This window comes from Anolis carolinensis, chromosome 3, assembly GCF_035594765.1.
Source record: "Anolis carolinensis isolate JA03-04 chromosome 3, rAnoCar3.1.pri, whole genome shotgun sequence".
Lineage (NCBI taxonomy): Eukaryota > Metazoa > Chordata > Lepidosauria > Squamata > Dactyloidae > Anolis > Anolis carolinensis.
Genome location: NC_085843.1, coordinates 236,280,490 through 236,290,202, shown reverse-complemented (window position 1 = coordinate 236,290,202; position 9,713 = coordinate 236,280,490). Strand labels below are relative to the sequence as shown.

The 9,713-nt window shown below is 41.2% G+C and overlaps 1 long non-coding RNA gene across 1 annotated transcript; it reads left to right on the top strand.

The window, feature by feature from the left end:
* Positions 1-312: 312 nt before the first annotated feature.
* LOC134297806 (uncharacterized) lies at positions 313-4,471 on the top strand. Its single transcript, XR_010004677.1, has 2 exons — positions 313-997; positions 4,050-4,471. It is a non-coding gene; the product is annotated as an uncharacterized LOC134297806 (long non-coding RNA).
* Positions 4,472-9,713: the final 5,242 nt, after the last annotated feature.

Sequence of the window (9,713 nt, the reverse complement as noted above, 5' to 3'; positions counted from 1 at the left end):
GACTTTATGGTTGACCACAGAGTTGCCCTGGATTGGTAGCAGAATGAATAGATTTGGTAGCTGTGTAGGTATAAGTTGGGCATTTAAGGAGCAAAGAACACTTTCATTAGAGAAGGAAAGGAATGTTTATTATGAACACCCCATTATCTGATAAGAAGTTGGGACCTATTCTGGTCTGTTTATATCCCAGAGAGGGTCAGAGGGGAGGCAGGAATGGAAGCAGAATGAGGAGGTGGATAAAAGACCTTGAGAGATATCCGTCTATGGCATACAGAGGAGCAAGGTAGTTTTCCATAAGTGGGAAGAATTTCAGGTAACCCTGCCCAGCATTACTCAGTTCAATAGGAAGGAGAAATTAAAGGCATCATGGGTTAAATTAAAAGTACTGCCACTGTGATATCTTTTGTGTTTTTCTTGTGTAGAGCATTGTTGTATTCTGACATGGAGGCCCTAGGAACATATATCTAGGTCCTACAGAAAAGGTGACCACAGGGGCCTAGAACAGTGGTTCTCAACCTGTGGGTCCCGAGGTGTTTTGGCTTACAACTTCCAGAAATCCCAGCCAGTTTACCAGCTGTTAGGATTTCTGGGGGTTGCAAGCCACACATCTGGGGACCAACAGGTTGAGAACCACTGGCCTAGAGATTCCTTGAAAGAACAGATTAATCAAATCCACAAATAATCAAATCTAATCCAATCTGAAAAAGTTAAATGCAGCAGTGTGGAGGGCCAATTGCATCTCATCTCCTTTCTTCCCTTAATTCTTTCTATAGTTTTTCACTCCACATTGCGTCCAGAAGGAAAAGCACTCTTGGGTCACCCTGGGTTATTTTGAGCCAAAGTTGTTTTCCTTCTTCACTCCTTCCTGCCTCTCTCACTTCACGACAGAAGCAGGAGAGAAGAGGCCACCATCATCAAAGAGAAAGCATCTGTGGGAGGGAGAAGAAGGAGCTTGTTGTGGCTTCTATTGCGATGTGGTTGCTTGGAAAGCTTTGAAGTAGGTCGGCTCTAAATACATCCAACAATCTTACTGACACTTCAGATTTATTCTCAGCATTACTCAGTGCAATAGGAAAGGGAAATTAAAGGCACGGTGGGGTGGGGGAGGGGAGAGAAGATAATTTAGAGCCATAAAATGTTTTAAGGAAATGCTTTAAAATCTTGGTTGCGGTATTTATGGCTCCAAACTGTTTGAAGGATATTTACGGGTTTTGTGGCAATATGAAACATATGGTAACCTCCCCGAGAAATACTCTTTCAATCTCTTTCAATTATACTCCTGCACGGATCTCCTAAATATTCTCCTTCTTTCATCAGTCTGTACATTAGGTGAGAAAGAGTTTCCCATTTTACAAAGAGATGTAATAAACAAACATCTTGTCCTAGCAGATGTTAAAATGTGTTTTAGAGAATAAGCCTTTTGCTGCTGATTGGAATTCTGGCAAACATGGGCTTTGTGTATGTTTATGTGTTTGTCTGCACATACATTTGTATCTCTGTGTCTCTGATTATAAATATCACAGTTGTTGGGCCACGCAGCATGTGTGATTTACGCAGTATGTGTGATTTATTTATTAATGGATATAGTGAAGATTCCTTAGTGTCAGCCTTCCCCAATGAGCTTCTCTTGCTTCATTTCTAGTGAGTGGCTTTAATAATAGTTCCATTGATACCTATGGTGCAGTAGCCTTTCCTGAAAAGCCCAGGCACCAAATTCCAGATTTCTAGAGTTCAGCCAAGAAACTCAGCAGTTATAGTGTGGGAAACATGGCCTTTTATGTCTGTTATTTCTTTTTGGTGCAATAATTAAATTGGTGAGCTGAAAAGGGAAGCAGATTTATAAATAAAAGAAGAGTCTTTCTGGATCAGACCAGAACTGAGAATGTTACTTTTTAAAAAGGTCCTGTATTCCTTTTATTTTAAGATTGCATTGATTGAAAGATGCACACTAATTTCAGTAACACCAACCCCCCCCCCCCCAATTCTAGGATGAACCTATTTTTATAAATGTTTAAATAGAGGAGAATAGGAGCCCTCGGTGGCTCAGCGTGTTAAAGGGCTGAGCTGCTGAACTTGTTGACAGAAAGGATGCAGTTTCGAATCCAGGGAGTGGAGTGAGCATCTGCTGTTAGCCCCAGCTTCTGCCAGCCTAGCAGTTTGGAAACATGCAAATGTGAGTAGATCAATAGGTACCGCTCCGGCGGGAAGGTAATAGCGCTCCATGTAGTCATACTGGCCACATGGCCTTGGAGGTGTCTATGGACAATGCTGGTTCTTTGGCTTAGAAATGGAGATGAGCACCAACCCCTAGAGTTGGACATGACTAGACATTAAGTCAGGGGAAAACCTTTACCTTTACTATATAGAGGAGAAAGTTTCTGCATTGGTGCTTGTGTTTGAAAGCTATGTGCTATATTGCCTTTTATCTGTTACAAATCCTTCACAATTGACTTTGCTGGATAGTCCTTGTTTAGTTAAAGCAGTGGTTCATAACCGGTGGGCCCCCAGATGTTTTGGCCTTCAACTCCCAGAATCCAAACAGCTGGTAAACTGGCTGGGATTTTTGGGAGTCGTAGACCAAAACATCAGAGGACCCACAGGTTGAGAACCACTGAGTTAACACATTAGGGAAAAGGGGGAAAGTCCCTGCTGTTTAATGGTTACTTTGGAAAGAGACATGAAGATGTTTTAAATAAAATGGTTTTATTAAGAATTAGCTGCCAGCAATTGTTCTTCATCTCTTTTGGTTGTAGCTGTGAGGGCCACCCACTTTTTATTTTAAACCTGTCATTCTTAGAGTCAAAAACAGAGATGCGCCTGTATCTTGCGAAGTCAGACTTGGCCACGGTGGTCCACGCTCTTGTTACATCTAGGATAGACTACTGTAACACGCTCTATGTGGTGTTGCCTTTGAAGGCTGTTCGGAAGTTCAACGAGAGGCAGCCAGGTTAATAATTGGAGTGGCGTACAGGGAACACAGAACTCCCATGTTGTGTCAGCTCCACTGGCTGCCAATTGGCTACTGAACACAATTCAAAGTTCTGGCTTTGGCCTATAAAGCCCTAAACAGCCCCGGCCCAGTTTACCTGTCCGAACGCATCTCCATCTATGATCTTCCGGGGAGGCCCTGTTTTTGGTCCCACCATCGTCACAGGCGCAATTGGCAGGGACAAGAGACAGGGCCTTCTTAGTGATTGCTCTCGGCTATGGAACTCCCTCCCTGGTGAGATTAGATCAGCCCCCTCTCTCATGTCCTTTAGAAAGATGGTAATGACCTGGCTATGGGATCAAGCTTTTGGGGCAGTGCAATGAGGCAATAATAGGAAACCTACTCCGATGACTGAAGCCAGCATGGTGTCCTGAGTTGGTTTAAACAGTTGATTTTAAAGTACAGTAGAGTCTCGCTTATCCAACATAAATGGGCCGGCAGAATGCTGGATAAGTGAAAATGTTGGATAATAAGGAGGGATTAAGAAAAAGCCTATTAAACGTGAAATTACGTTATGATTTACAAATTAAGCACCAAAACATCATGTTTTACAACAAATCGACAGAAAAAGCGGTTTAATACATGGTAACATTATGTAGAAATTACTGTATTTATGAATTTAGCACTAGAACATTGCAATGTATTGGAAACATTGACTACAAAAACACTGACTACTAAAAGGCAGACTGCGTTGGATAATACAGAACGTTGGATAAGTGAAGGCTGGACAAGCAAGACTCTACTGTAGATATAACTGATTTTAATGTTTAATGTTTTTAATGTTTTAATTTTTGTGTATATTTATAATTATTTTATGTCCCTGCATGGAATGCTTGCCATATATATGTTGTGTTCCGCCCCGAGTCCCCTTTGGGGTGAGAAGGGCGAAATATAAATGTTTTTAAAATAAATAAATAATAAATACATATTTGAATAGAGAGCAGAAGAGGCGCCATGACTGAGATAGAAGAATAAGGCTATGACAGGACCATTGGTTCCTTCATAGGTGATACCAGGTTTGCTGTAACATAATGATCCTCATCTTTCTGTTTTTGACCAGATTTTAACATCTGAAGTGAAATATCTTGGAAGGGGAAAGAAAGAAAACAGCAGCTATGTCCCTGAGGCCAATGAGACTAAAGATATGGAAGAGCCTGGCAGCTACCTCACCTGCTCTACCCAACTGAACTCTGAACGTGGGGCAGATCTAGCTGGAAAACAAGACTTTATGTTCTCTTCAAAGACTGGGGTATTCAAGAAGTTTGCGGAATTTTCTGTCTTATTGCGAAGTATTTAGGACATAGTCCAAGGTGAATCTGAATTTCCCCTGGAACTGTGAATGATGGCACCTTAATGTATTTCCTGTAGAGTGCTATCCCAAAGCAAAGGCACCATGCATTATGTTAAAGAAGTCATTAATGTAATTCTAAAGCAGGCTGCTGTCTGTGAGACTGTCAGCTCTAAAGGAGTGTTTGAAAGGTTTGCCTCTGAGATTTCTTAATTGCTTTGAACGGGTTCTATGGGAAGACCAGACTGATAGTTTTTCTTACATCTTGCACTCTTTTGTAGTGCTACTAAAAGGGGAGACTTTAAAGATTGTCTTAAAAGGCAGCATTTGAAACAGCTTCTTTTAACATAAGGCTAAAATTAGATCCTCTTACTGTAGCAGCCTCTTTTGCAGGGTGGTGTTCTGGACCCCTAATGTGGAAAGAAACAACTTAGAAATCCCAGGTTTGAGTTCCCTTCCAGCTATCTTTCATGTAAACCCTTTTGGGAAGCTTTAAAATGTTTTCTTATATAAAAATTGAATTAGGAAGACTGGGTATATGTTGTTTCCATCTCCAGAAGTAGGCAGCTGAAGTTTCTGTCTTGTTCGACTCAACAGTTAAGATGTGGAAGTCACACCATTCCCTGTTTTGAGTCCAGCCATGTAATGTACAGGCATTTCCCCATTTTACCTGCAAGCCGCTACCCCCAGATTTATTTGGGTCCCTATTTGGGCCCATGGGGAGGTGGGAGCAAGGGGAATCTTTTGTTTCAGCAATGGTGTGATATCGTGGGGACCTTCAAAGGCTGCCTGAGCTACACATGGAGATCTTTTCTGAGCCAGAATGTCAGAAATTGAGTTGGTCTGGCTGCAGATCGAGCCTTGTTGTTAGTAAAAGGAGAACTTCTCTCTTGCCCATATGAGAAGGTTAAAAGCATATTTTTTAAGCAAACATTTGTCACTGGGCTTTTGTAGGGAAACATTGGGAAGGAGAGGATTGAGATTGGCACAGAATGGCAAAAGCAATGGCTAACCATAGAAGCAGAGACTGGGAATCTCCCCACTCTTGCATGATATTTCCTGTTCCTCTTTAGTAGCCAAATTTGCTCTTTCAGGGACAGTTCAAGATGGGCACTGGCCCTCTAAGACATCACACTGTCAGGCTCTGAGGTGTGGCTCATCATCAGTAAATCATAGATCACTCAGATTCAGGGAGAGTGTTCATATCTGCATTCAAACTGGTGGTTCTGTCCATCCTTGCCTGTTTTACCATAACCTCCCCACTGTGAACTGTGGTGCTGGAGGAAAATTCTGCAAGTGCTTTGGACCACAAGAAGATCCAACCAGTCCATACTCCAGGAAATAATGCCTGGCTGCTCACTGGAGGGAAGGATATTAGAAGCAAAGATGAAGTACTTTGGCAACATCATGAGAAATCAGGAAAGCTTGGAGAAAATAATGATGCTGAGGAAAAAGGAAGGAAAAAGGAAGATGGACCAACCAAGGGCAAGATGGATGGATGGTATCCTTGAAGTGACTGGCTTGACCTTGAAGGAACTGGGAGCGGCTCTGGCGTGGGCTGGTCCATGAGGTCACGAAGAGTCAGAAGTGACTGAATGAATAAACAACAACAACCCACCACTTCCTCAGGCACTTTGACCATTCCTCACTCTCCAAGTGCCAGTTTGAAAAGTCCTCTGGCTGCACCTGCCTGTTACAGAGCTGGATGTGAATGAGTTTGTAATTAATTCACATAGGATGGAGGAAGGCACCTTAACCAAGCAGCTGCAATTGCTTGTCTGTAACCAAACATTGGTAGCTACAGGTTATAAAACCCATCCCCTATAACTGCCTTGACTTATCGCAATCCAACAAATGTAAGCCACATGGGATGAAAATAATTCAAAACACTCTAATCTCTTGGATTGTGGTTAATATTGCTTATTAAAAGGCTATCTTTTGTTGCTGAATGTAATAATATTCAAGTGTTACATACATACCCACCAAATATGGAAATATGGAAGTAGTAAAGATAACCTTGGGATTGGTGCAAGGCCTAAATGTTTTACGTTGTGTTTGTGACTGTTCTATAGTTTTATAGTTTTCATTGGTTTTAATCTATTGTCATATGCTGTTGATTTGATATGTGATGTTTTTATACACGTGAGGCCTTGTATTTTGCCATTGGTTATGTTATGAACTGCTTTGAGTCCCCCCCCCCAGGGGTGAGAAAAAGATATATAAATGCAATAAATAAATAAAATAAATGTCCAACTAGTAGACACAGTCCTATTTTTTTGACATCCCCCCTTTTGAGATAATTTTACAAAGTTCAAGTTTTTAACTTTCTTCCACTTTCCCACTTTATCTTCAGCTCTCCTTAATTGCTGTAAAATTAGTTCAAGGTGCAAAAATACTTTGTACTCAAGTGAAAGAAGAGGTGGGGGGTGGAATCTTGCACTTCCAAATAGGTTCAAGCAAAATTGAAATATGCATCCTCTCGTAGCTTGTGTGTTCTTCCTCATTAATAACTTTTCCAACGTGACCACACACAGATATTGCATGGCAGCATATGCCCTAGGTTCCTTTTATGAAATGTTGGAGGACTTATAAGACCTATATTAACCACAATCAGATCTATCTTTTAATGGCTTCTCTTTGTAGCGGTAGCAGCTTTGACTCAAATATTAACTTAATCCTATTGGCGCAGTATGGTTCACTAGGCAGAAATGTACACAGCAGCTGTGAGATGGTGACTGTACTTTGGAAAGGAGGGGCTGCTAAAGATCACCTAGATTGGCAAGTGAAGCATGATGCTGGATTCACTCCTATCTATTTTTCTGCCTCCCCTGGCCTCATCCAGTTGGAAGAGAATGAGGTTGCCTCAACCATACCTGCATAGCTGAAGTCAACCTTGGGATCTTGCTTGCCTGTTCTGTGTCTGTTCTGGATGGATTTGCTAGAGAGAAGCATGTGGTGCAGGACCCTCTTCCCAATGACTACAACAAGAAAGAATGAGCTGAAATTACCAGAAAAGATATTCCATTTAAATTTTAGAAAAGTTTCTTTTACTGCAAGAACTGTAGGTTAAACTGCCTGAAGGAATGGGGGACTCTTAATCTTTGGAGGTATTTAAACAGAGACCGGATGGAAATCTTTTAGAAGTGTGGAAATCTTTTAGAAGTGATATTCCTGCATGGCAGGGGGATCAGACTAGATAGCCTTTATGGTCCCTTCCAACTCCAAGACTCTGTGATTCTTTGATCTACATAGCGAGATGAGTTTCATGATAAGACTCAGGTAGGTGGAGGTGGCATGTCATCTGGCATCCAGACTTTTTATTTGAATTTGAGGTGTCCCTTTTGCCTGATTCAGTCCATCCTTGATACTGGGGACAGGACATTTGACTTTATTTATTTATTTATTTATTTATTTACAGCATTTATATTCCGCCCTTCTCACCCCGAAGGGGACTCAGGGCAGAACACATTACACATATAGGCAAACATTCAATGCCTTTTGACATAGAACAAAGACAAGACAAACATAGGCTCCTAGCGGGCCTCGAACTCATGACCTCCTGGTCAGAGTGATTCATTGCAGCTGGTTGCAGCTGGCTTGCTCTCCAGCCTGCACCACAGCCCAGGATTCCGCAGAAAAATTTGTCTCAGATGCATATGTAAGATCTTTGGTTGGAGACCTGTGGGTTTCTGACTAACTTCTTGTGGTTGTCTGGCCTTGTGAAAGAATCATCTAGAGGTGAAATGAGGCCAATGTGCTTGTCTCATCCACTTTTGAGAGTAGGAAAAGCTGCAGAGCAAGACCAGCGCAAGGCTGTCAATCTAGCGTCCTGCGGAATCATGAAGTGATCTGCTCCATATTGAATTCCATATATCGTCATCATCATCATCATCATCATCATCATCATCATCATCATCATCATCATCATCATCATCATCATCCGGCTCTCCTAGAAAGTGATCTGGAGAAATGACAGATTGTCTGATATTTGCATCATTGTCCTATGGTATGTCAATTATTTATCAGCTGTTTTCATATCATGATCATGTTTAACTCCCACAATGGGTTTGTGTGTTTGCTTTTGCTCCTCTTGCTTTTCACCCCACACTGAATTGGCAACCATTGGAAAGAGTGAGCTGGCTACCTTAGGTTGGAAATATGTGGTGTTCTGAAATGGGACAAAATTCAGTGCATTTCATATTATTTATTTCTCCATTTATTGGTACGTTTCAGGTAAAAGAATGACATAACAATTCAGGCATACAATTCAATTTAATTTAAATAAACAAATAAAGGAAAGTGGGATGGCAGTGTTGGAGAGGATTAAATCCTGAAGAAATGGTCTCTTCTCTCGCTCTCTCCCATGCCAAGGCAGTGGCACTAAAGGTGGAAGGAAGGCCTTTCATCTGCTTCTGTGCTTAGGCATGGTGGATCTGCACCTGCCTCTTCTTCTTTCTGTTTGAGAGCAAGGCAGTGACAATTGTTTTAATTTTTTAAAAGAATAATTAGATCACTAAAAATGCCTAGCCACTCTTCCTATTATCCCTCCACCTACCAGGTAATGAATTTAAATAATTACCTGTGGGTGTGGTTTAAAGACCAGCTGAATGGAATGAGGAGAGAGGGAGAAAGAGTTTGTCCCATTCAGGCCAGTTAACTCTGGACTGGCCTAGTGTGGTTGGGAATTTTGCTGTACTGCCTAAACCAGTGGTTCTCAACCTGTGGGTCCCCAAATGTTTTGGCCTTCAGCTTCTAGAAATCCTAACAGTTGGTAAACTGGCTGGGATTTCTGGTACAGTAGAGTCTCACTTATCCAAGCTAAATGGGCTGGCAGAACCTTGGATAAGCAAATATATTGGATAATAAGGAGGGATTAAGGAAAAGCCTATTAAACATCAAATTAGGTTATGATTTTACAAATAAAGCACCAAAACATCATGTTATACAACAAATTTGACAGAAAAGGTAGTTCAATACGCAGTAATGTCATGTTGTAATTACTTCATTTACGAATTTAGCACCAAAATATCATGATATATTGAAAACATTCACTACAAAAATGCCTTAGATAATCCAGAACCTTGGATAAGCGAGTCTTGGATAAGTGAGACTCAACTGTAGCTTCTAGGCCAAAACACCTGTGGACTCACAGGTTGAGTGCCACTGACCTAAAGCATTATCTCCTTGGAGCACAACAGTCCCCTGCTGCATCTGACATTTAACAATTAAAAGAACTAATTTTAAATTGCTGCTTTAAAACATAATGAATTGATCCAAACAAACTAATTCAGCCTGACAGGCTGTGTGTCAGTCACTCAAACTCCTGTCCTAATCTATTTTATAGGCAAGTTATCATAAGGATAAAATTTGAGGGGTGGGGAGAAAGAGTAATGTTATGAGCCACCTTGAGTTTCTTGAAGGAAATCAAGATTAACA